The sequence below is a fragment of the Marmota monax genome, unplaced genomic scaffold, assembly GCF_021218885.2.
Source record: "Marmota monax isolate L192 unplaced genomic scaffold, Marmota_monax_Labrador192_F-V1.1 WCK01_AAM20220418_F8-fsc00008, whole genome shotgun sequence".
Classification (NCBI taxonomy): Eukaryota; Metazoa; Chordata; class Mammalia; order Rodentia; family Sciuridae; genus Marmota; species Marmota monax.
The window spans coordinates 9,338,580-9,366,253 of NW_026694432.1; the positions used below are offsets into that span (position 1 = coordinate 9,338,580).

Genomic DNA, 27,674 nt, shown 5'->3' on the forward strand with positions numbered 1-27,674 from the left:
GTGAAGAACATCAGCAATTACCCCGCTGTTGACCCAAAAGTTAGAGTCCTCCTTACCCATAGCCTCCTAGCACCTAGCATCTGGGCAAGTGGTATCTACCACCTAAACCACAAAATCTCTCCAATTCCTCTTTGCCACCTGTGTTAGTCAGCTTTGTGTGGCTGTGACCAAAATACCTGAGAGGAATAACTTAGAGGCAGAAAAGATTTACTTTGGCCTCCAGTTTCAGAAATTTGAGTCCATGGTCGTCACCTGGCTCCATTGCTTTGGACTTGAGGCGAGGCAGAACATCATGGTAAAGCTGCTCAGTTCATGGCAGTGAGGGGCGGGGAGTGATGGGGGCGGGGAGAAGATAAACCCTTCCAAACAAATAATCTACCTCCTCCAACCCGATCCCACCTCCCATATTCCATTCAGCTAGCACTGAATCAATTCATCAAATGAATCAATACACTGATGAGGTCAGAGCCCTCATGATCCAATCATTGCCCGAAGCCTCACCTCTGAAACTTGCTGCACTAAAGACCATGTCCTCAACACGTGAGCTTTGGGAAGACATTTTAGATCAAAACCACAGCCCTTCCCCAGTCCAAAATCCCCCAAATTAGCCAGGCATTGTAATCCCAGGGACTTGGGAGACTGAGGCAGAGGATTGCAAGTTGGAAGCCAACCTGGGCAATTTAGTGAGACTCCCCCCACCTCACACACACAAAAGGGCTGGGAATGTAGCTCAGTAGTAAAGTGTCCTTGAGTTCAATCCCCCATTTGAAAAAACAACAAAAACACCCCGCATCTCTCAATGGACCTGGCAAAAATTTCACTATTTTCTCTGAATCTGCTCTTTCCTTGTGCCAATCCATGTCCCTTACTGCAGGTGGAGTGACATTTTAAAAATGCTTACTATTTAACTGCTTTGCTGAAAGGCTTCTAATGGCTCTCCACTTTTTAAGAATTTAATAGTTATTACAGCTAACACTTATGAAGAACTTGCTATGTCCTAGATCCCATTCTAAGGATATTGCATGCATTAACTCATTTTATCCTCACAACCCTAAATATCCCCACTGTACATATGAGGAACTTGAGACTCAGGAGAAGCAACTTCAGAGCCTTTGTATAAACTCTTACCCCATCCTTGCCCACTATTCAGACTTCAAATGGAATACATTTGAAGAGCTCCCTTGCTAGATCAGACTCTTTCATACCCTGTATCCCAGTTTTAATTATATAACTATTTAGGGCGGTTATTTAAACCCCACTAGGCTTTAAGTTCTATGACTGTTTTGCTCATGGTTGTGTCCTCGGTACTCTACGTATAAAAAATACTTAGTATTTGTTGAATGAATCAATGAAAAAAGTTTCCTGTGGAAGAGGGGATGTGGCTGACTGGGGCTGGCCCTGATAACTAAGTGGATAGAGGTAAGAAGGAGAGCCGAGTGGAATGATTCCTGGGTTTCTGGCTTGGACAGTGGGTACCCCCACCAGTGTGTTAGTCAGCTTTGAGTCTCTATAACAATACCCGATCTAATCAGCTTAGAATGAGAAAAGTCTTATTTTGGCTCACAGTTTTAGAGGATCCTGTCCATCACTGGTTGTCCCTATTGCTTTGGTCTAGGTGGCACATGATGGCAGGAGCAGGTGAAGGAGCAAAACCATTCATCTCTCAAGTGGGAAGTAAGAGATAAAGGAAGTAAGAGGAAGTAAGACTATGGGATTCCTAGTGGGACCCCACAATTCTCTAAAGGCACTTCCCCTCTCCCCCTGTGATCTGATGACTTCCCACCAGGCTCCACCTCTTCAAGTTTCCACCAGTTTCCATTAGTGTCACACTAGGGACCTTTATGGGACACTTGAGATTCAAACTACAGTGACCAGAGTGGAGGGTGTCTGAAGGAGAAGCAGCTTGGTTTGGCAGAGCAAGCAGCCCTTAGATCAAGTCAATAGAAACGTGGAAATGTGCTTAAAAATCTTTTGTGCCCAAACTCTTTTTTTTTTTTAAATTTTGTGAGATGTACTGCAGCTACTGAAAATGTATTTTTTTTTTTAAATATTTATTTATTTATTTATTTTAGTTCTCGGCAGACACAACATCTTTGTATGTGGTGCTGAGGATCGAACCCGGGCCGCACGCATGCCAGGCGAGCGTGCTACCGCTTGAGCCACATCCCCAGCCCTGTGCCCAAACTCTTTAGCTTGGTCCTGGTGTGCTTTATCCAACCTAGTCTCCAATCTACACCTAAACTCAGGGTTCAGAGACCACTGCTTTCCCCCAAGTTCCACTACCTTCCCACTCTCAAACTCCACAAGACTCCTTGGGATCCCTCCCTGCCCTCCCACCCCTTCCAGGGGTCTCAAGGATTCACTGTATGAGGAATGTTTCTCTGCCTACCTCCCTTCATCCTGGATTCTTAATCCCCAGCACCCAGTAACAAGGCTCAGAGCAAGGTAAATCTCAAAAAAGCTTGTTTTGTTGAATTTCCCCCAGAGATTTGGGTCTATCACATTAAAACCTATGGCCCAGAAATGAGACATTGAATTGTGTTGCCATCCCTTAGAGGTGGACAAGTCCCCTGTCTCAAGCCTCAATTTCCCAAAAATGAAAATGATAATATAGTTGACCTACCTTGAAGAGAGAAAGTTTTAAGGTCAAATGAAATACTCTATGTCTAGAGTTTAGCACAATACCTGGAATGAGGTTATCTCCCTAAAAAACAAAAGCAATAACAAAACAAACAAAAGAATAAACAAAAAACCCAGATATTTATTTGAAGAGAAAAAAAGTCTCAACTTAAATTCAGAATGGGACATGAACTGGAATCGATGCTTGTAGTTCCTAGGATGACCACGCGAGGGAAGCCTCCTGGAGGACTAACTCCGCTGTGCTAAAGCACCTGCTGGGGACCCAGATGGCAGGGCTGGGGTTTCCGGGACTTCCCAGTCCTTGAACAGGTGGATGTTGGTCCGGGCGCCTTGGGAGAAGCCTCGGCGATATGTTCGGTCTAGATTCCCACAGTCCCTTCGAGGCTTGCGGAAGGGCTAACGGGCCACAGCCGGCAGAGTGGCGGGCAACAGGGATTTATGCCGTCCAGTTTGTGATTTGTCTTTGAAATCGATTATGGTCAATTCTTTTTTTTTTTAATATTTATTTTTTAGTTTTCGGCGGACACAACATCTTTGTACGTGGTGCTGAGGATCGAACCCAGGCTGCCCGCATGCCAGGCGAGTGTGCTACCACTTGAGCCATATCCCCAGCCCGATTATGGTTAATTCTTGTGTATGAAAGTTTTTACAGTCACACTTATTGCCTGGTTTCTGGGGGTTTCATCATACTTAGAACATCTTTTCCATCTTATCAAAATATTTACTGAGGGCTGGGGTTGTGGCTCAGTGGTAGAGCACTTGCCTAGCACGTGTGAGGCATTGGGTTCGATTCTCAGCACCACATATAAATAAAATAAAGGTCCACTGACAAATAAGAAGGGAGTAGAGGGAATATGTGGTGAATAAGAACGCAGGAGAAACTTTGAAAAATTTTTACTAATTCTTTTTTTCTGGTCTATTATGGTGTTATTATCTAAATATGTGCTCCCCCTGGAATTTATTTAGCTGTAGATAAGGACATAATTTTCTTCTGTTTCCTCAAATGATTTGGTAGTTATTCCGCCCATCGTTGAAAGGCCTATCTTTCCCACATTTGTCAGAAATTCTAGTTTCATTATACACCATATTCCCATGGGTGGGTGGGTCACTTTTATTTATTTATTGTACAAACTTATGGGTACTGTGTCATATATAGTGTAATGATCAAATCAGGATAGTTAACATTTGCCTCTCCTTAAACAGTTTCTTAAAATTTTTGATTAACATCTAATAAACATATTTATTTATGCAGTCACAGTGTGGCATTTCAGTACAGTTCAAACATGTACTGACCAAAGCAGAGTAACTGTTTCCATCTCCGTAATGTTACTTTGTGTTTGGGACCCTCCACTTCCTCTCTTCTAGTATCCATAATATTGATAATAGGTTGAGTTAGGGGGGTAACTCTGTCGTGGAATGCTTGCCTAGCAAACATGAGGCCCTGGGTTTGAACTGCAGCACAGAAAAATATGTGTATAATGGTAGTATTAGTGGTAGTGATAGGTTATTGTGAACTACAGTCATTGCTCATTCATTTCTGTACTTCTTTTGTTCTATTGATCTGCCTAGTCCTGCTTCAGTACTGTACTGTTTTAATTACGTTGACTTTATAATATGTTTTCTTTAAATTTTGTTTTAGATGTTGATGGACCTTTATTTTATTCATTTATTTATATGTGGTGCTGAGAATCGAACCCAGTGCCTCACACATGCTAGGTAAGCACTCTACTTCTGAGTCATAACCCCAGCCCCTGTAATATATTTTGATATCAGATAAGGCAAGACCTTTTTCTTTTCTTTTTTTAAAAATATATTTAGTTAAAAAAAAAATATATATATATATTTAGTTGTCAATGAATCTTTATTTAATTAATTAATTTATATGTGGTGCTGAGAATTGAACCCAGTGCCTCACACGTGTCAGGCAATTGCTCTACCACTGAGCCACAACCCCAGCCCAAAGCAAGACTTTTTTCTTTATTTTTTCTAGGTGTTTTTTGTTGTTGTTGCTTTTGTTTGATACTGGATATTAAACCAGGGTCTTGCACAAGGTAGACAAGTGGCTGTACCACTGAGCTATAAACTAAGCCCTTTTAAATTTTTATTTTGAGACTATGCTTTGCTAAGTTGCCCAAGCTACCTCTAACTTATGGTCTTCCTGACACACCTCCCAAGCAGCTGGGATTGCAGGTATGTGCCATCACACCCAGCTAAGATTTTTTTTTTTATTTCTGCATATTAATTTTTGCATGTACACTTAAGAATCAATCCCCTCTCCATCTAACCCTTCTGAAAGCCCATATGGAACTTTGGAGTCTCTGAAATTATATGAAAAATGTACATTTGAACTCTCTCTTTGGAGAGAAAATCTAAAATTTTCATCAGGTGTGCAAAGGAATCATGATTCTATAGAGAGCACCTGATTTGCATGTCTCTTTGACAGGGGCAAGGTAAAAGCACAAAGGAAGCCTGATTTTCTCTTCTCCCGGTCCTCACAAGCTCTGCTTTTCCTATCTTCACCTCTTCCCTGGCCCTCATCTTGCCTCCCCTAACCTAGTCCCCTTCCTTCCAGAGCAATTGTTCTGCCAGACCGGCACACTCACAAGCCTACATTGCGCTTCACTGCCAGAACCCCCACCCGCCTGGTCCCCCAGCCTGCAGCCCCCTCCCCACGTCCACTCCCAGGCGAGCAAGCCCTAGTTCTAGACTAGGATTGATGTGGATTAGATGATAACATTGAAATTAATAACTAGATAAAATCATGAGTCTCAGCTTCACCTCTGACCAGCTTGGGACCCAGCTTTAGGCTCTTCACTTTGCTGAACCTTGGTTGACCCTTCTCCCAAATCAGATAAGTCTGAGTTTCATCCCAGTCCCCAGGAGGTCCTTTAACTTCAATAATTTCCCTTGTACATCCCACCTCCCACTCCCCATTCACATTTAATTTGTATCCTCAGTAGGATGAATACTTGCTTTACCTGCTCCAACAAATTTTAATAATATTATATTTCTAGGGGAAAAAAGTAGTAGAATTTCATGAAAATAGAAGGGAAAGTAATGGAGTAGAGGAAGGGGATGGGCGAGAGAGGTGGGGAGAGAAGGGAGGTTCTAGGAAGAGATTGACCAAATTATGTTATGTGCATGTCCAAACATGTCACAGTGGATCCCACTGTGCACAATTATTACACATCAATAAAAAGGTTTTTTAAAAATACTGTCCTTCTAGCTGGGCATAGTGGCACACACCTGCAATCCCAGTGGCTTGAGAGCCTGGGGCAGGAGGATGGCAAGTCCAAAGCCAGCCTCAGCAATTTAGCAAGGCCCTAAGCAACTTAGTGAAACCCTGTCTCAAAAAAAAAAAAAAAAAAAAAAGGCAGGATGAGGCCTCTAGGGATGTGGCTCAATGGTTAAGTGCCCCTGGGTTCAATCCCCAGGACCAATAATGATAATAATAATACGGTCCTTCTTAGAATGAGTGAAATTAAAAACACCAAACTGAATTGTTCTAAGCAAGCTCAAACACATGCTCCTCAAGTCCCAAGCTGCTAAGGAACATGGATTCAGGGTATCCACTTTGGAGTTCATTTAGGCAGTTGCCACGCCCTAGAATAGGGTTTCTCAGCCCTGGTACTATTGACATTTTGGACCTGATAGTTCTTTGTTTGGTGGCTGGCCTGTACAGGATGTTTGACTGCATCCAGGGTCTCTTCTGAGAGATTCCCCTAGGTTGTGAAAAACAAAAATGTCTCCAGACAATGTCAAAAGTCCCCTGAGGGGGTGTGAAATGTCTAGTTGAAAATTACAGTCCTAGAAGGAATAGGGAGGGCGGGTGAAGGAGGTTAACTTAGGTCACGGGAAGGATACTCTGTCCTCCCTTACCCTCTGTCAGAAAGGCACATTGTATTCTTTTTCTTCACAGGCACTTGGGCAAGTCTTTCCTTCTCTCTGAGCTTCAGTTTTTTCATCTGTAAAATGGACTTGGTATTTATTTGTAAGTTGTTTCCCCTTCTTTCACCATCTGACATTCCTGGATCCAGTTCAGGGTAGAGCAGGAGCAACTCGGTGCCAGTGAGGTCCTGGGAGTTGCCTCAAAGAGCAAGAAGGATGGGAAAAAAATAGATGGCAGGGGTGGTGGAGGAGAGGAATGGCCGGCAGAAGGTAAGGAGCATCCTAGAGACAGGGAAAAGCCTGAGGCATTCCCAGACCCTGCTGCTTCCAGGTACACCCCTTCAAGGCCTCAACAACCCCCGTGGCCCCCAACCAGACAAATCCAGACCCTCCCTATTCCTTAGGCCCTGCCCACCACCAGCCCCAGCGCACTGGCCCCGCCCCGTCTCTGTGGCCCCTCCCACCAACCAGAGGCTCCGCCCTCAGCAAGCCCCGCCTCCCTCTTCGCCTCCCGCCAGCCCGGGCTCGGGCTTTGCACCCGGCGGCGTCTGAGAACGGTGGCGGGTGCTGAGCCGGCAGCGCAGGCGGGCGGAGCGGAGCTGCCTGGCCCGGTGGCGGGCGATGCCCCCGTGAACCTCTCTCGTCGCCCCTCCCCGCCCCGCGTCCCTACCCTCTCAAAGTCCGCGCCCGCCAGGGGCCGGGCCGCGCCTACCGCCGGGTCCGCGGGGCGGGGTCCCGGGGAACACCTGCCCCGCCTTGCGGAGCTGCCACGGCCTGCGGAGCCCCTTGCCTGTCTGGACTCCGGCCCCACCTCGGGGTAAGTCAGTAGGCCTTGCTCGCCTGGGAGTGGACGTGGGGAGGGGGCTGCAGGCTGGGGGACCACGCGGATGGGGGTTCTGGCGGTGAAGCGCAACGTAGGCTTGTGAGTGTGCCGGTTTGGGGGGCGGGGGCTCAGGGATGAGCACAGCGAGTGTGACGGCTCTGGGGCGGGGGCTGAGGTATAAGAGGGGGACGTGGGGTGATTGAGGAAGCGGGGAAAATGGGGTAGGGGGCCCCAGAGTCTTGAGTTCTTTGCTGATGCTCAGAGCACCTGGGGCCCTAGGTCTTCAACAGCATTGCCTCGCTTGACATTTTTGGAAAGTGCTTAAAATTCCTCTTGGAAAGGGAACTGGAAGGCAGCCTACCTTTCTCCCTCCTGCCTGTGCCCTGGTTGGGAAGCGGCCACTTTTTCTTCCCAACGTGACACCATTATGGTGCTCCTAGGACCCCCCCTCTCCTGCCATCCCATGAAAGAAAGGGTGGTACTCACTCCAGTCTCAAGTGGGAAGAGGGGCTTCTGGGAAGCTCGGAAAGACATTTGGCCAGTAGAACCGTGGGGAGCCAGGGTTCAAGGAGGCTTGACAAGACCCTTGGTGGGCAACTTGTGTACCTCTTGGTCCCAGGAAGGATATCTCCATGCTTGGCTTCCTGACTGCCTGGAACTCATGCCCCCATCACCTTCTCTAGACAACTGAGTCCTGAGGAGTGTTTCTTTCCAGGATTCTGGGCCTGGAAACTCAGGAAGGGCTCATAACTCTTGTGATCCTAGCCTGGGATTGGCAATGCCATACCTAAGGGCAGAGAGCAAGGGACACTGGCTGGCATTGCCACCTGAGGGCTGTTTGAATGTGGCCCTTTGGGGATTTGGAACCTGGTTGAATGTCAGTGTTCAACCCTAGCCCCAGATGCGTTGTCTGGGTGTGGAGAAGAAGGCTGCTACACCTTTGGTCCCATCCTACCCAGGATTTCTCAGGTCTGAGGTTCTTGGGTTTGGGTTCTGAACAATGGGGGGGAAGGTCTCTCTGGGTTGGGCTTGGTCACCAAGGGGTTAACAAGCCATTCCCATAGTTGCTGTCAGCCACCAATTAGTCTGTAATCATACAGCTGCCAACATCCCTAGGGCAAGTGGGCAGCCTAATGGGGCATTCTTTGGTTGGTCAGGGGCCTGCTGGGAAGGGGACCCATACAACCTGTGCTTAAACCAAGCACCAGGTCTTTTGGAATTTGCTTGGGGCCCACACATCCATTCCCTGTCCTCAGCGCGCAGCTACCTGGCTTAAGGGACTTCCTGGGGTTTTACACTTACCTGACCCTGTGCAGAGTATGAAGCCCAGAGTTGGTTAAACTTGGCTTCAAACATAGGCTCTGCCACTTTCTAGCTGTGTGGTATTAAATAAATCACTTCCCCTCTCTGAGCCTCTTTCAATAAAAAAGACCCACCTACTCAGAGGAGTAAATGAAATGGTAGATTTAGGTCTTAGCCCAGTGCCTGGCACTCAGGACAGCTCAGTAGATAACTGCTGAACTCATGAGTAAATCCTTTGCCAAGCACTTGCTGGGGCAGGTGTTCAAGAGCCAGGTGCTGACGACTCAGCAGGGGCCATGCTCCCTTCCCTGAGGACATGTGGTCTCTGTCACTGTCTTAACTGTTTTCACTCCCTCTTGCTCAACAACACTTCTGGTCTCTGGATGGACATTAATTGAATTTACTCTGCAGAGCCCAGGCCTGAGGCTGCTACTCTCTGGGCTCCTCCTCTCCTTGCCCAGGTGCTGGGCTCTTTGGGGTTCTGTCAGGGGTCTGGGTGATGTCTGCAGCAGTAACAGCAGCTGGCCCTTTAAGGAGACAAGAAAACAATTATCCGGTCTGGGCATTGCATCAGCTGGAGCCTGGAGGGTCCCTGGGGAAGGAGGGGCAGGCTGGTGGTTGATTTCATTAGTGCCATGTGAGAACTCTCACCTGAGTCTGCCCCACTCCCCAGCGCAGCCTTCTCCCCCAGGCAACAGTGGGCCCAGGGCCTTTCCCACCCCAGGAGCCCCACCTTAGGGACTCTCTGTGCACACCCACCCAAGTCATGGGCCCTGACAGAGGGGGTGTAGGGAAGTGTCTCTTGCACTGGCCTTTTGCTGACTAGCAGTCTCCCCTGCTCGCGTTCTGCTGACTTGGGGTACACAGTGTATCTTCTGTGCTGGCATTTTGCTGACAGTGGGGTGGGTGCCTCCCCCATTAGTATTTGGCTGACCTGGGGGTGTATTTGACCTCCCACACTGGCATTCTGTTGATGTTGGAGAGGGGCGACTTCAGTGCTGGCCCCTTCCACACTGGTAGACTGCTGTCCTGACAGAGGAGCTCTGTGGGCTGGGATGTGCAGACTGACGGTGTGGGTTAGAAACTGCTCTCTGGGTGGGGGTAAGGTGGCTGGCAGTGGTGAGTCACAGGGGTGTGTGGTCTGGGGCACAGAAGAGACAAAGTACTTGAGCATCAGACAGCCGGGTTCAGATCCTCTGTCCTCCATTTGGAACCTGTTACCACTTCACTCTGTGGCCTCAACTCTTGAGTCTCCATCCCCTCCAGCAAGTAGGAATATTTTGTACCTATACTGGCCCACCCCATCTGGAAAGTGGTGAGGATTCAGTGTAGGAAGTGGTCATACAGGACTGAGCCCAGGCCTGGCCCCTACTCTACGATAGTGATTCCCTTTCCTTTGCAAGTTTGGGCTCTTCACACATTGAGCACAAGATACCCAGACAAGGAAAGGAGGGTCATGGAGGAGGGGTGAGAAGAAACAGTGCAAGGCCCTCCTGCCTGTGTTGCAGGAAGATGCATTCAATTCACCGTGTTCTGAGGATATACCAAGCTCTAAGAGCCAAATAGCCCCTGCCCACCTGGAGCCAACATTCTAGTAGTATCATGACCCCCAGCAGGTAACTATACACATTTGACAAGTGTTGAAAGGAGGGACTCAAGGAGGCTCCAGAACCCATTACTGGAGGTGACAGGTTCTCTTACTTTCTGGGTTCTAGGAAGGGTTCCTGGAGAGGGTGGCATCTTAGTCAAGGCATGAAATATGCCAATGAGTTGAGGGCGTAAAGAAGCAAGAAGCGAGGGAACAGTATGTCTGGGGACCTGGTAATGGTGGCAACAGGCTTGGTGTGGTGGGCAGGGGGAGGTGTAGGCAGGCCCAGGGACAGCCAGGCCAGACCTCCTTGGTCTAGTAGGATACTGGGGACTTGGGGATTTGTCTTGAGGCCAGTGGCAGCCCCTACAGGGTTTTAAGCAGGGTGGGCGGGATCAGATCTCCAGGGTATGGACTGGGCTGTGTGGCCCCGGCTGTGTGGGCCCAGGCAGAGCCTCTCTCAAGAGACAGTTTGCCTTCTGCCTTGGCACCTAGGGAGTGGTTGTTTATGTGGCTTGCCTCAGCAGGGAGAGGGCCAGTCCTAGTCCCTCAAGCTCCCTCTCTCTGGGCTGAGCTGCATCTCAGCCTTGTTGACAAAGTTCAGCCCTTGGGGCCAGGTTTTCCCAACCTCCATGGGGAACTAGAAGGGCAAGAGGCAGGGCTTTGGCACCAGACGGGCCTGTGTTCACATCCTGGCTCTGTAGTCCATGAGGAAGGCACACCCTGTCTCTGTACCTCAGTGTTCTCAACTGTAAGGTGGGGTTGATATCAGTCTGTCTATGGGAAGGATAAAATGAAATTCTAGATGGAAATCACAAAGCCCTATCTCAGTGTCTGCTGGCATTTTTTACTCTATTGCATGGGGGCTGGCACCTACTGTAGACCATGCCCAGAGCTGGTTAGGATTTGGGAGCAGGGTGGGTTTTAAAAGTCCAATTTCTTAAAACAGAAGGGAGATTTTTGGAGTAGAAGAAGGGGATTAGGGAGAAGACATGGGAAAAGGGAGAACTTTGGATGAAACTGACCAAATTAGGCTATATACTTGGATGAATATACCACAGAAAATTCCACCTTTTTATATATCTGTGAACCACCAATTAAAACAACAATAAATAAGTAGAAGGAAGACCAGTAGAAGAGAGGAAGGGGGACAGTCAGAGGGAGGAGAAAGGGAAAGTGGAAGTACTGGGGACTATATTGGAGAAAAATGTATTTCATGCATGTATGAATATATCAAAATGAACACCACTATTATGTGTAACTATAATGCACTAATAAAAACATTAAAAAAGAGTCCATGGTCACACTGGGCTCTGAAGGACCCCATACTTGGTTTAATTTTCTGCTGTCACCATCTTGAATTTCTTAATTTTGAACAGAAGTTCTTGCACTTTGATTTAGCACTGGGCCCTGCATATTATATAGCCCACAAATCGAGGCGGGATAGGAATAGACAGGGAGAAACATAGACCTGCAAATAGTTCCCAAGTAGAGGACAGGAAAGGTGGAGGGCATGACTAACTGCCTGAAGGTGGGTGGGATGTTAATCATAGTAACATTTACTTAGTGCTTACTGTGTGCTGGTGCTTTGGTAGCACTTTGCATACTCATTTTCAAGCAGCCCTATGAGGTGGGTATTATTATCATTTCCATTGTATAGATGAGGAAACTGAAGTTATTTGGCTAAAGGTTGCCACATAGTTGTCAAGTGACAGAGCTGGAATTCAAAGTCAGGTTATTGAGCTGCTGAGGTAATGCCTGGACCAGGGATGTTTTCACCTAGGAGGAGGGACTACAGAGTGAAGCCTGAAGGAGAACTTGGCTTTGCTCAGTGGGAAGAAGGTGCAGAGGAGATGGAGGGTGTTCTCAGATGAGAAGTGTCTGTGCAGGGCAGGGGGTGGTTAGGGATGCTGCTTGGCCAAGAATGGGAGCTAAAGCCAAGACACCAGGTGCTGAGATAGGTAACTTTTGGATTTCATAGTTTTGATTTTCCAAGCTTAGAGCCCTAGTCCCACTGCTACTATGGGCTCTTTAGAGCTGCACCGCCCCCCGCCACTTTTTTTTTTTAACCACATTGTTTTCTCTGCCATCCCCCTCTTTGCCACCCCCCCCCCAGGTCATCTGACTGTAATGATATCTTCTGGTTCAGGACCTGCAGATCTAACTGCTTCCTGGGCACAGACAGTAAGGCTTCAGGTTCCAACCCAGGTCCCCAGCTCTACTGCTTGCACCTGCTTTGCTTCTAGGGTCCCCATCTCATATCTGGCACCATCATCCACCCACTTGCTCAAGCTGGAAGCTAGAAATTCTCCTGGACGCCTCTCTTTCTTCGCCCCCACACCCTACAGCCAAGCCTCAGCAAGTCCTGTTAGTTTTCCTCCGTACCTCCGTCTGGTCTGTGGACCTTCTTCCTACCCGCGGCCCCCTCCAGACCACCATTGTCTTTCATCTGGACATTGGTGACAGCTTCATATTTTGACTTCGTACCTTTCTGTTCCTGCCCCACTTAATTTTATTTTTCATACTGTAGCCAGAGCAATCTTCTAAAGATAAATGTTTGATTGTGTCATTTCCCTGCTTAAGACTTCTAGGACTTCTTAGAATAAAATCCAGACTCAGTGACGCAGTCTCCACATCCCTGTGTGATCTGGTCCTTGCCTGCCTTTTTGTAGCATCTTCTACCATTCTCCCTCTCCCTCAGCTGCTTGACTTGCCCACACGTTGTCCCTGATCCTGGAATGTAGGCCCACTCCCAGGGTCATTCTGACTCCCACTTATTCTTCACAGGGTCACCAGCTCTAGCACTGTTTCTTCAGGGAAGCCTAAAAATCGGGAACTAAACACTGCTCCATCCACAGAAGCTTGTACTTCTTCATGACACTCACCACACTTGAATTTCTCTTTCATCATGTTTCTCTCTCTTGCTAGCCTGTACATTCTATGGGTCAGGAATCCCATGTTGCGTGGCTCTGGCACGTAGTGGGTACTCAATAAGTGGGTTGGTGAATGAAAGCAAAGAGCATCCTAAGTGGCCTTTCTGCCCTCAGGCCTGCCTTTTCTAGTCCTTTCTCCATACAGCCCCAGAGAGTTCTTTCCAAAACAAAGAACTGACCCTGTCACCCTCTGCTACTTAAAATACTTCAATCGCTCCCCATTGCTGACAGGAAAAGGCCTCAGCTTCTTATCATGATATTCAAAGCTCTTTATGATCTGTGCCAGACTCCCTGTCCAGCCGCATCTCCCATGCTTCCGTAGCACACTTTGAACACCTGGCTGTTCCTTTAACATGGCAGTCTGTTTTGTACCTCTGTGCACCTGCACTTGCTGTTCCCTGTGCTCATAGTGCCTCCCCTCCCCTACTTTGTCACTGTGGAGAATGTCCTTCAGTCTTTAATCAGCTCAGCTAACATCTCTGCAGCAAAGCCTGTGTTGGAACCCTTTACCCCTCCTGGAAAGTTAGCCCACCCTCCCTCTGCCACATCTGTGCGGAACCTAAATCTCTTCCTCGCTCTCTCCTGCTAAACTGGACTCCTTCACTGCAGGCAGTTACAGGTTTTTTTTTTCCTCACAATTATTCATGTTTTCATCTATCTCTAGCTCCCAGCTTATCTCTGGTCTTTTTTTTTTTTTTTTTTTTGGTGGTGGTTCTGGGGATTGAACCCACTGGCACTCTACCCCTCTGAGGTATATCCCTCAAAAAATCCTTTTGATTTATCTATTTATATTTTGAGATGGGGTCTTGCTAAGTTGCCTAGGATGACTCCAGATTTGTGATCCTCCTGCCTCAGCCTCACAAGTAGCTGAAATTACATGGAATTGCATGTGCCATACATATCCCTTGTCTTAATTAATTCTCTGGTTATGTACAGTAATCCACTTGAGGGCTGGGGTTGTAGCTCAGTGGTAGAGAGCTTGCCTCTCATGTGTGAGTCACTGGGTTTGATCCTGAGCACCACATAAAAATAAATAAATAAAGTAAAGATTAAAGATGTTGTGTCCATCTACAACTAAAAAGAAAGAAAGAAAGGAAGAAAGAAAGAAAGAAGAAATCCACTTGAGCCAGCCTTGGAATTCCTGGGAATTCAAGGGAAAGAAAAGTTAGATTTGGGGGAAAGTGGAACCCAGAAGACCAGAGGAATGTGAATCTGTGAATCAACTGTTTTCTGTACTGTACACACTGATGGCTGCCTTTGCCTTTCTCTCTCCACACACTATATTTCTCTGCTTTTCCAGGCACCAAGCCACCCATAGTTCCTTTATTGTGGCACTCAGTTCCAGCCATATTCAGAGATAGAACTCAGGGCTCTTCTAGATTCCCAGGAGAGGATCTGATTGGCTTTGAGGGGGTCATGTACCTACCCTGGATCAATCATTTGCCGCCTGCTGGGAAGATCACAAAGTCAGACATGTGAACATGGCTCTTGATGCCCACTTCAGAGAAGGAGGGTTCTTAGCTGGATTAGTACTTTAAAAGACATCTGCTGGAATCCTTAGCATGCTAGGGGGTTCAGGCAGTCCGGCCTGAGCCCCGGGCTTCCTTGTGGGCAGCATTTGGAGAAAAGGGACCTGGAATTATGACTTAGATGGGACTCCTTTTCCTGGGATCAGTGGCCAGGCTCTAAAGAACCTGTGACCTATAAGTCAGAGGCCTGAGCAGAGAGAAAAGGAGATGAGACCATGAATTTCCTCACTTCTCTTTGGAGTAGGGAGAGAGGGAAGGGGATGGTGTGTCCTACCAACATCTTACTCATTCTCTAAGACTTAACTCATTTCCTTTCCTCATTGAATAATCATACCATGCCCAGGCTGGGATTGTGACTCAATGGTAGAGCGCTCACCTAGCACAGGTGGGATCCGGGTTCGAGTCTCAGCACCACATAAAAATAAAGGCATTGTGTTGTGTCCATCTACACCAGAAAGGAAGGAAGGAAGGAAGGGAAAGGAAGGAAAGAAGAATGAATGAATGAATTATACCATGCCCATTCTCCCTCCCCCAGTCAGTCATTCTTTGCCTATCTTGATTCTGTTCTTTGTACCGTCCTAGTAATAACCATTTTTTGAGTATTTACTCTGTGCCAGATACCATGCACATGCATTATTCATCTGATCCTCACTTCCTTTGAGATGGGTACTATTATTTTCCCCATTTTATGGAGAAGGAAACTGAGGTTCTGAAGGTAGAATTTATAGACTAGCAATACACAGCAGGCTAGTCTTGAACTCCTCCAAAGTAAAAGCTCTTAATCCCAACAACTTATTCACTTGCCTGTTTGCCTTTTGGAATTGTGGGGGCCTCACAGGTACCAGGTTACCATCTTCCCGCTTTCTCTACTGCCCAACATAGGACCAGCCCAGAGCCAAGGCCCCTGGCTATAGGCAGGTGGATGGAGGTAGAGTTGAAAGGCATCTGGCTTGGAGGCCAGTCTTCTACTTGCCGATCTACCCTGTTTGGCCATGTGACTGTGGACAAGTCTCTTAACCTTCCTGAGCTTTAGTATTCTCATTCATAAATGAGGATGATAGACTGGCTGTGGTGCAAATACCAGTAATCCAAGCTACTCTGGAGTCTGAGGCAGGAGGAGTTCAAGGCTATCCTGGGCAACTTAGCTAGACCCTGTCTCAAAATAAAAATAAAAAGGGTTGGGTTCAATTCCTAGTAAACACACACATGTACTCACACATGCACACACATGATAGTTCCTGCTGTGAGGCTCACATTAGAAGGGATTTGGTGACAACTTGTGAGCAATTTTTAAAGAGTTGTCATTACCAGAATGGGTGGCAGCAAATGGGGTGCTGGCTGGACACTGTGCCTAGCTCCTGCAAGAGGTGGGCAATGTGGATAAGCTTCCCAGCATGTACACTGCCAATGTGCCATTTGGGGCTCCAGATGACTTCTAGGGGCTCATGGACCTGTCATTACACATAATGTCAGTGCACATAGAAAATTGGTTCCCTCTCAACTGTAGCAAATCTGAAACTGTCTCAAGGAGAAAGTGTGTCATTGCCTATGTGCTTTTACAACTTCCCAACACTTGTGAGCTTCCCTTTTGAACAGAGAAATCTCAGACTAGGCTGAGAACTTTGGTTGGCAACTCGATGTAGCTAAAATTTTATAATATAACTTTTTTTTACTGTCTTTGTTTTGCTGTGTTTTATATTTATTAAAAGTGATATTGGCTTTTTACTTATAGTAGTAACACCAAGTTTCTATTTAAAATTGATGGATTTAGGTTAAAAGTGTAAATTTAAAAATAAATAACATGTAGTACAGTAGTATATGGGTCTGTTGGAAACTGTGAGGTGGTTGGTTTACAGTGGTATGTGAATAATGCAAAATTGAGAAATGACATGGAATTGTCAGATGTGGACCATTGGCCTAACCTTGAAAGATTTCCCTCCACCTACCTGATAAATTTGGTGGTCTGTCCCTGCTATGCTTGCCTGCTCCCCTTTGTTTCCTTTGTGCCCTGGCTTGCATTTCTTTTGCATACTCCTGCAGTGGTCATCCTGCCAAAGGAGAATTTGTGCCACCAACCCTACAACCTGCTTTGAGAGGGAGGCTCTTGTAGCTGGGGTGTCTGGATGGAGTTAGATGCCCTCTCATCTCTGAGGCCAGAACTTGAGACCTCTTGTGACAAGCAAGAGCTACATACCCACAGTTCTGGTCCAAGTACATAACACTGGCCTCTGGGCTTCCTAGAGGCTTGGAATCCCAGAGAATAGAGAGGCTCTGGGAGCTTCAGGTAAAGGTGAGGCAGTCCCTGGAGCTTCATGCCCCAGAGCTTAGGGCTGAAGGATAGCATACCTCAGAGGTCCCTGTTCCTCTGCTTCACCCACCTCTTTGTGCTGCTGACTGCCTGTCCCTGGGGACTAAGCAGCAGATCCCAGGAGGCCTCAGAGGACTCAGTGGATTTCTCCGCAGGGCCCAAGACCAGAGTCAGAGCAGAGAGGGCAGCTAGGAGGTAGGGAGTCCTGTCTACACCTTGTCCATTCCCATGTTCCCTGGGAGTGTGGCCTGGGCGCCCTGGGGGTGGTGGGCCTGAGCAGAGCGCATGTGGGTGCTTGCGCTTCCGTGGGGAATGAGGGTCTCGGTGAAGGTGCATTGAGCGCGTCTGTGGTGAATGGATCCTCGCGTAATATGTCTGAGGTTTTCTCTGAGGGAGTTTTCATGCAGCATGCGAGTTTGTGTGTGTGGCAGGGGATCTCATGTGTCTGTGTGTGATGCGGGTGAGTCTGTGGTCACTGCATCTCCGTGCAATTCATGTCTGTGACGCTTGTGTGTGTGTTTCTGTGTGTTCCGCGCGGGGCATCTGCACGCCCTGACGAGGCTCGCATGCTGGGTGTGGTGTGTGCTCGTCGTTTTGAGTATGTTGTCGTCTTTGTACAGCTGTGTGTCTGGGTGGCCCAGTGAAGATGTGTGGCATGCCTGGAAGGGGCCAGGGGTGGGGGCGGGGGCAGTGTCAGCCCAGCCAGGGCTGCGGCTGTGCTGGGTTCCAGAGGAGGGTCCCCAGGGCAGGCAGCCGGCGCAGCGGCGCCTTCCGGCTTGGCGCGGACCTGGTAACTGGAGCCCCTTCCCCCCATGAAATATTGATCAGCTCTTGAGCAGCCCGGCCAGGGGAGGGGCGGCACTGAGTGAGCACCGGCCGCTGTCCTTGGTGCTGCTGCGTCTGCCCCAGTTGGGGGCGTCAGTGCTCAGAAGAGGGCCGGCCAGGACGAGGGAGACATTGCCCCAGCCACCAGCACTCTCAGTGAAGGGCTCCTACTCTCAGGACGAACTGACTGTCCCTAAGGCTGTTGGTCAATTCCCCCACTCTATCCAGGAAGGGGAGCAGGGTATCTTATTGGGATCCAGTATCCTTCGGGGCTACGGTGACCATATAACTGGGTTTGCCTAGGGTAGCCCAAACACACACATGTACACATTGTCCTGGTGTGATTGTTAGTAGTGTCCCTGCTCACTTGGTCTCAGTTGGATGATAAATTATTGCTCACCAGCAATAGGGCTTTGATCCACAGACCTGTTCTCCAAGATCTCTGCTTGGCCCTGGAGGTTCTGTAGCCAGGAGCCAAATCACAGGATTTGCATGTGTGGGGAGAGTGGAGGAGGGTTGCCTTTCCCGTGCCAGGGCTGAGCTGGAATTAAGTGCTAGAGAGCCCCAGGGCCCTTGGGATCCTTCTGCAGCCTAGGCCTCTCTTAGGGATCCAGCCCCCTTCTCTTCCAGTCTCAATGCTGCTTGCTATTCAAACTGTGCTCTGTGCTTCTTCTCAGGTCTGGAATTCCCCTGCCCCTTAGAATGGGCTTTGGGGTGCATCTTCACATCCTTTCTGGATCTCATCCTTTCAGGCCTTTCTTTGGTCTCAGCATCATGGTTTTGTAGGGTGCCAGACTGGCCATCTATGTACTCATGGCATCTTCTCTGAGTACTACTTTGAACTCTCTCATTTTATTGTTCTATCTCTGACTGTGGGTATCACCTGTCACCCTTCTTCACCTGTATACTCTTCTGGGTATTACCCTTCTTTTCCATACCCCACATTTCCCTCTGGGAACACACCCCACTCCTGCCCACTCATGTAGCTCTCCTGAGCTCAGTGGATCTGCTTACCTGCCCAGCACCTCCACGCAGAAGCTGCAAGATTATCTCAGACTCATCATGACTAAAATGAGGATTTATCTTCTCCTTAACCCAGGTTTGTCCTAGGGGCTCAGCTGATGACTCCTCAAGCCCCAACCTTCCTACAAACCATCTGGGATTACATTTGTTTCCTCTCTCCAACTTCAGGCAGTTCCCTGACCCTACCCACAACTCCTGGTCATGCTTTCCTCTTCACACATGGGATTAGAAGCAGCACATCCCTGCCTGCCTGCCTTGGTGTAGCAGCCCTCCCTGCTGCCAGCTGCTTCTGATTCTGCACCTCAGTGTCAGATTGATCTCTATAAAACATTACATCTGAATTGTGTCATATTTCACTCCTACAGGATTAAGCCACACTTCTTAGAACTTTTAGGGCCCTTTCATTGGCTGCTCCCAGCCTCCTTTTCCAACCCCCTCTTCCACAGTTGTACTTACCTCCTGCTCTAACTGCCCAGCTCCACTCACCAGCCTCTGAGCATACTGTTTCCTCTTGGGATCTTCCTAGTAGTTGCCACTGCTTTCCTTAGAGTCACCTCTGCCTCGCCAAATCCCACCTGTCTTTTGAGGTGCTCTGCGGCGCGCATCTTAATGATGTCTTCCCTGCCTCTCCCAGCCTAAAGAGTTCATTCCTTCTGCAGGATAATCAGAATGTTTTATCTTTACCCCTCAATGCTTTGGGTGGTCCAGCAGCCTGAGCATTGCCTAGAGCTTGTGAGAAATGTAGAATGTTGGGCTCCACCTGTGGCCCATAGTCAGTATCTGTGTTTCAGCAAGATCCCCAGGTGATTCATGTGCACATTTCAGTTTGGAAAGCCCTGACCCGTGTTCTTGGAGTTCAGGATCTCCTTTCTGGGCATGGCCTTTGGTCAGGGTGGATAGTCTTCTCAGGTGCCAAGTTTAGCCCATCAGGAGACAGGTGCCATGTCTGGCCAGATCCCATAAGCCATGGAAGGTGTAAGTGGTAGAGATGGCTGAGAAGGATGTGTACTTTGCCAGGACCCTTCCCACATGGGATCTATAGCCTGAAAGAACTAGTGCCTGAAAGTCAGTTTTAAGTTTGTAAAACTGACTCCAGAAAGCACTCTAACAACATGAGGAGGAATCAAATAATCAATAAGAAGCCGTTATTAAGCATATTTCTCTGTTCTGAAAACACACATTTGTGGAAACGTCTGTTATTTTAGTGTATGTTTCGAAAAGAAAATATTTGTTGTTTTTTCTTTATTATAGCATTAATAGTTTCTAAAGTAGTAACTTTAAAAAACACAATATGTCACATGAAGAAAATAAAAATGACTCACAATTCTACTATGCCGTAAATAGTATTAATTTGATGTTTGTGATTTCCATTTGTTCATTTAACAGTGTTTGCAGTCCTGCTATGCTCCAGACCTCTGCCAGGTACCAGGGATTTGGGGTGAGGAAGGCAATATGGTTCCTATTTTTAAGCAACTCACAGCCAGGGGGTGGGGTGTGGGAGACAGGCACTGAGCAAGTTAGAAACAGCAGTGTCTTCATTTCCTAGGCTCCTGTAACAAAGCACCACAAGCTGGGTGGCTTAAAAGAACAGAAATTTATTCTCTCATAGTTCTGGAGGCAGCATGACTGAAAGCAAGGTGTCAGCAGGTTTGTTTCCACCTGAGGGCTGTGAGGGAGAATCTGTTCCAGGCTTTTCCCCTAATTTCTGGTGACAGCTGGTAATCCTTGGCATTCCTTGGCTTGTTGATGCATCACTCTAATCTCTGCCTCTTGTCACATGGCTTTCTCCCTGTGTCCCTGTCTCTTGGCACTGCTTCCTATAAGGACACTAGTTGGATTAGGGGTAACCTACTCCAATATGACCTCAGTTAATCACATCTGCAGTGACCCTATTTTTAAACAAGGATACATTATAGGTACTGGGGTTTAGGGCCTCAACATTTTGGGGAGTTTGGGACACAATTTAACCCATAAAGTGCAAGGGCAATACAGAATTCTGGAGGAGAATAACTGACCTTTCCTGGGAAAACTCTCCTAGGAAATGACCTTCAAACTGGGAACAAGTGAAGAACAGGGTTTAAGCTAGCAGGGGAAGAGGGCCAGACCAGTATGGGGTCCCCCAAGCACAAGGGTGGTGCCCGGCAGGGAAGAACATTCCAGGCAGACAGAAGACAAAGAGGGCACTTTTGAAGAATGAAAAGGAGCAAGTGTGGCTTGAATATGGGACAGGGGTCAGAGGCCCAGAGGAGGTGGGACCTGGGAGAGGAAATCAGGGTCTGTGTCACAGTGGGCCTTGATAAGGGCTGCCTTCTTTATCCTGAAGGAAATGAGGTGCCATGGCAGGGTGTCAGAGGCAGTGATTCATCCTGCTTTGTAGGCTGTCTCCTCCCAAGACGGAGCACTGGGAAGGCTGTGTTATTCCTCTAAGTTTGTAGTCATGAAGGAGGACATGTAGCCATATCCTTAAGAGCCTCCTGGCTGTGAAGGAGTATGGCCGCTCTGTCCAGGGACGGAGACATGGCCTGCCCCCAGCAGCCCCTGGCCAGGGTGTGGGAGATTCACTAGCCTGCAGGAACCTTGCCCTGAACAAGAGATGGGACTCTTCAGCCCTGGCTCTGCCTTACCATGGGTGTGCTATGTCCTCTGCGTCTGGGGATACAGGGTGAGGCCGGGTCATCCCACTCCAAGCATTGCTGGGAGGACTATGACTGAGATTGTATCCAGGGCCCATGTGCCTCCCTGAGGTCAGAGGCTTGATTGCTGGGAAAAGCCAGGTTCTTGCAAAGGCTGTGTCTTCAGCACCCTGCTCCCCTCAGGGGAAGTGTGGAGCCTGCGTTGCCACCGTACACAGGACTCAGCCTAGCTGGTGCTCAACCCATCCCTTATCACACCTGCAGAGGCCCATCCCTTTCCTGTGCATGATGGGAGAGGGCCCATCCTGCCCCAAGCTGCCATCTCTACCCAGCCTGGGCTGGGTGGGCCAGCCTGGGTAGAGGAGAAGTGGGTCAGCTGGTAGCCATGGTGACAGCAGCTGCTCCCTGCCAGCCTTCTCATCTCCTCACTGCAAACCTCACCGATGAGATCCTTTGTCCGGTCTGGCAGGGATGGGGGCCAGGAGGGTGGGATTGGGGGCTGGAGCATGTATGAGTGTGTTTATGTTCAAGCTCACATTAGCATCTGCTCAGGACCAGTGTGTGTGTCTCAGCCCAGGGAGCCCAAGGCTTGGTGTAAGACACCTCCTGCTTCCCTGCCCACTGAAGTGATAGAGCTCTTCTCACCCCTCTGCCTGGGCAGGGGCCAGGGAAAGGGTGTGTGTATGTGTGTGTGTTATGCATGAGTGTTTGCAGGTGTGTACCCACATGAGTCTGAATGTCTGAGGCTGTTGTGGTGTCTGCTTCTGTGTGACTTTGTGTGGGTGAGCATCTCGATGAGGTGTGTTGTGAATATCTGTGAACACATGTGATTGTATCTTTACATGTGTATCCTCTGTGTGGGTCTGTGTTGTGTGTGATCCCCCATATAAAATTCGGTGCCCTGTGTCTTTGTTTGGTGTGTGTTTGTGTGTGTGTGTGTGTTTTCAAGTGATCTGGGGAAACAGAGTTTGGCACAGCCAGGAGAGGAGTTGGCACAGAGTCTCCCCACTCTGGCAGAGTGTGCTTCCTTGGCTCAGATGCCTTCTCCACCACATACCAACCCCTGTCACCCATTCACTCCTCTCTAAGTGGGCAAGGTTAAGGTTAGAGGCAAGGTCCCCTCATCCCCTTCTGTGCAGGCAGGCACTGGCCTCTGACATGTGTGAAATGTCATGGGTGGTGTGATAGGCAATCCTCCTGCCAGGTCAGGTTGGGGCAGGGGTCTCAAATGCCAGACCCATCATCCAGCAAAGGCTCAGGAGCTGAGACTGGTGCTGCTTTCATGGGCCATCTCCCACTTCAACTGAGAGGTGCCAGGATCTGGCATCCACACTTATTCTGGTGTCCCCAGGGCTGCAGGAGGTAGTGATCCTATTAACCTCTAAGCCTTCCCCTGGAGCAGTTGCACCTGGTGAATTAGAACTAACACCTGGACAATCATTTACCAAGTATAAGGCACCTTATTAGTAATAACCAGGTAATTGCCCTCCTGGGCATTGAGCACGTACCAATCCTTGTTTTGCAAGATCTAACACTTGACACACATCGTCATCCCCATTTTAGTGATGCGTGGTAATGGGCTTGGGCTTGATAGAGAGGCCCTCCACCACTGGCTTGTAAATGGCAGATCAGGTTTTACACCCAAGTCTGCCTGCCTCCAGAGCACTGTGTTTTTATCACTCTGCTCTTCTCATTGGTTCATCTGATTCCCAGTCTAGTTGGAAGGATTGAGTGGGGTTCACGTGGTTATCAGACTCAAAGAAAAGGAAATAGAGGATCAGAGATGCTGAATGACTTGCTAGGTCACCTGGCTGGGGGTAGAGCTAGGAGTGCCTCATTATTCTGACTGTTAGGCATGCCCAGAGAGTCTAGGGAAGAACACAGACACCATCAGAGGGAAGGAAGAGGAAGAAAGAATAGGTCTAAAACTCCTCAGCAATTGGTCCTGGATGAGTCCCTCTGTGTTAAAGTTCTTGTGTTTTGGTTTTGTTTTGTGGGGATGGGGATAGAACTCAGGGCTTTATGCATGCTAGGCAATTGCTTTACCACAGCCCCAGATCTAAAAACCTTAAAGTTGCAGGGCCTCAGCAGTTTGACATTGAAGTGCCTAAAGGCGGATTAGGGAATGCAGGAGTTCAAACAGTTTTATAAAGGAGGAAGCCAAGAATCAGAAAGTTGAAGTAATTTGCTCTAGGCCCCACAGATGTCTCCAAAGTCTATCTTTTTATACCACAAGCTATTTGCTGGAAGCCCTTGAGGACAGATGTCTTCACTAGCCCTTACTCTGAGCTCAACTCTTCCCTTCCAGACCCTTTAATAACATCACCTCTTCTCTGGGAGCTGCCCTGACTGCCTTCATCTCCTTTCCTGAAAATTGGTGTCTCAGCAGAAGTTAAGTGAAGCCTTGTTCAAATGCCCTAGGGGTGTGCTGTTGGGAGGGGCACAGCCCACTGTGATGCAGAACTCCATGCTCACTCGTTCATTCACTCGTATTCATCAATTGGGTGAGTTTGGGTTTTCTTCCAGGTGAGGGGTGGGAAGTAGTACCTGCCAGGTGACATGGCACCTGGGAGTCAGGGGACTTGGATTGGAGTTCTGGTTTTGCCATCAGCTTTCTGTACGGCCCTGGTCTGATGTGTCTCTTCCCCAATCCTGGCCTTGATTTCCTGCTCTGCAAAATGAAAGGTTGGAATGAGAGAGGGCAAGTCAGTTTAGCTCATCAGCTGGTGCTGGCGGAGTGTGTTGAAAGGGAAGTTGAGGTTCAATCTGATGTCTACGGAAGAGATGGCTTAGTGATGGCTGCTGTGAAGAGGATGGGTAGGGGTCATAGGTTAGCCCCTTCCAGCCTAACAATCCAGCTTCCTAAAATGGATTCCTTTGCCTTTCCTGTTGAAAGGGTGGGTAGCTGGGTTCATCTTAAGCTTAGGTACCTCACTGAGTGTCAGAAAGGCTTATTAGCTGGTTAGATACATGATTAAAGGGAACCAAGTGGTCCCCAGGGTTGGGTGGATGCTGTCAGGGCCCTGAGACTTGCTGTTTTTAGGACTGAGGGAAGGTTGGAGAGCCCTCAGTGTGGGGAGATCCCAGGCAGAGGCCTGATGTTGAGAGCTGGAAGAAAACACCACGCTTATTCCTGGGGAGCTTGTGTGATGTCTCCTGAAATTTCAGGGGAAGGGCAGTAGTTCCTCCTCCCTGGAGGACAAATCAGAGCTGAGTTCCCTGGGCTGCAGGAGTGAATGGCAGTGACCAGGGAGAACTTCAGAAGGAGATCTGTGGCTCAGTGAGATCGTGGGAAGGATGTCTTGCCTGAGGTTTGATGAACTAAGCTGGGGCAGGGACAGGCCTGCTCAGAAGCAGAGGAATTGTTGCAGTGACTTTTGTGGAAAGGATGTAGTTCATTTAGTAATCAGTAGAACTGTCTGAATGTGAAATGCTGTATTGTGTCCTGCTGGCCCCTCATCACACTGCCCTCATCTCTGCCTCCTTCCCCTTTCCATCCCTTTGGTCTGATGGCTCTGGGTTTGCTATGGAGTGGATTTCCTTCCTTATAGGGGCCAGGTGTCCATCTCTGTCTTTCTCTGGCGTACCCTTCCTGAGCTAGAGTGACTGCCAGAGAAGCTAGAACTCCGGTTCTGAGCCCTCCACTGCAGCACACATTTATAAATTCAGTTCTCCTAGTCAAAAGGACTTTTCCAGAGCACTTAATCTGACCCTTTATTTAACACAGATGAGTAAGCTAAGGAACAGAGAAGTCCGTACAAGGAATCTCTCCACTTCTTAATCCATGTCATGATTTATAACGGTTGCTAAACAGAGGGTCAGGCCCTAGGACCTTGGTCTAGTGTTTGGATCTGGCTCCTCTGCCCACCTTGGGGAGTGGCCTGCAGGCTGCACACCCCCAGACATTCATCAGCTCTCCAGTTCTCCTGGGTGGTTAAGGATGAGAAAACGGTTCTGTATGGTGCAGAGTCCTGGATGTCAGGCCATCTGTTTGTAGGTTCCATTCATTATTCATAAGGAAACATGAACTCCCATAGTTGGCAGGGTCAGGATTTCTGTCCTTTACCTCTTCCTTTCTCACCCTGGGGTGTGGCTCACCAGGGAAGTGCTTGTTTCTCCAGATATGGTCTGAGGGGTGGGGATGCCCCTTAGCTGCTTATGCCAGCTGAGAGAATATGGGACAGAGAGGGGGTTTTCTTATCATAGGCACTTTTCTTGCAGTTTTCTCAAAGACCTTAGAGACCCAGGGCAGAGCCAGAGCTTGAGGAATGGATGCACATCTTTGGATGAGCTCTGAGTTGAAGGGACAGGGGCTGCTGAGCATGTCGTCTCTTTGTGGAAACAGGAAATGTGCATTTGAGCCCAAGCCTTGCCACTTCCTTTCTGAGTAGGATGGGCAACTCCTTTACTTCTCTGAGACTCAATTTTTTCATCTGTCATGTAGAGATAACTATGCACCTTGCAGAAATGTTAGAATGAGCAAATTAGACTTAGGCCCTGGCAGATTCACAATATCAGATAAGCCCTGTCCCACCTTCCACCAAAAGACCATGCCGATGCCCAAAAAAACACACAAACTGGCACTAGAGCTGGAAACTAGAGATCATCACAGGCCAAAGTCCAGGGGGACTTTCCATTAGCTACAAGGTTGATGGGGGATGGAGTAATACAATCCGGGTCTTTGCACACATCTCTGGGTGAGTGAGAACAGTCCAGACAGCCACAAAGAAGGCAAAACAAGGCGTTGACTCATCCCCTCTGTTGGTCCTAATTCACCAAGCTGGCAGGAGCCATGCTGACTGGGAGACCAGGTGACCGTTCTCCCCTGTCTGGGGACTATCTTTCTCATCAGCCAGAGTGGTGCGTTCATTCTCCCACCCCCATTTTCGTCCCCTTTCTATGTCCTTTTGGAAAGTCAAATTCCCTCAGGGTCACAGGTCTGAGGGCATAAGGGTCATGAAGAATGCCCTGAACCCTGGGATGTGCCTCTGCCCAGGAAGAGAACTGTGGGCTGGGACAGAGCCAGGAAAGTGCTGGGTGCAGAGCTTGGCTTCCCTGTATTCTGCTGGAGCAGAGGAGCAGACTGCAGCGCTAGGCTTTGCAACTGAGTTAGAGGCTGACAGCTGGAGACCCCCTGCTCTGTATGAAATGGGCCGCCAACACACGATGCCCCTCCCTCAGAGTGGCTCTCAGAGCCTTCTGTCCTCTTCTTCTAGCACTTATCGTAACCACCATTAAATATTTAATTGCATAATTAGTTATTTACTGTCTATTTCCCCTCCTGGACTGGAGGCCTTGGGAGGGTAGGACCAAGTTGGCTTGGCTTACTGCTGTACTCTTGGCACTCAGCATTGGCCTTGAAATTTTAGGAAATTAAATATTTGTTGAATACAGCTAATGAGAAGAGTAAATTTCTGTACTTTGGAAAGGAATTTGGCAATATGGTCCAAGAATCCAAAAACCATTTATGCCCTTAGTATCAGGCAGGATGCTTTTGGATGTAGCAGAGCGCTCTGATTCAAACTGGCTTAAGCAATGGAAAATGTATTATTACTTAGAACTGGAAGGCCAGAGAAAGGCAGGCTCCAGTGTGGCCTGTTGACCTTTAGGTCTGTGTGCTGTGTTACCCTCCAGAGTACTGGTTTCAGACTCTGACTGGGCCCACTGTGGGCGGGGGGCAGAGAGAGAGAAAAAGAGACACCAAACCCCCACCTCTCTTGTAAGCATGGAATCCAAATCTCCCTTTAAGTTGAATTGGGCCAACTTAGTCATATGCCCACCTTGGATGAGTGAGAGTCACCAAGGAGTACGCCATTCACTAAAGTCCCGAAACTAATCAGGATCTGCCTCTAAAACAAGGACAGGGTGGGACCTGGATAAAACCACTACTCTGCCAGGATGCAGGAAGTGGGGCAGCACATGGGGGGAAGCTACCAGCCATTCCCACACCCTCCCACCCAGCCCGTCCATTTCTAGGAGTCAATCCCCAGGACATCAGCAGACTAAACCAGTGCAGAAAGATGTTTATTTCAGTGTTTATTTAAAAGAGAGGCAAGAGAAACTTGGACCTGATTCAAGAGGTAGCTGTATTGAAATATTTAAGTCAATTATACTACCTCTATACAACAGACTATTATGGTGGCATTAAAACCTTTATACAAAGTGTTAATGACATTGGGAAA

General features: G+C 48.4%; 1 protein-coding gene across 1 annotated transcript in view; it reads left to right on the forward strand.

Moving 5' to 3' along the window:
- Positions 1-7,083: 7,083 nt before the first annotated feature.
- Positions 7,084-27,674, forward strand: part of Rims3 (regulating synaptic membrane exocytosis 3) — a 35,444-nt gene continuing 14,853 nt past the window's right edge. The window contains exon 1 of the mRNA XM_046468627.2: positions 7,084-7,345. The gene's annotated coding sequence lies outside the window, so the exon portion shown is untranslated. The remainder of the gene's footprint in view (positions 7,346-27,674) is intronic.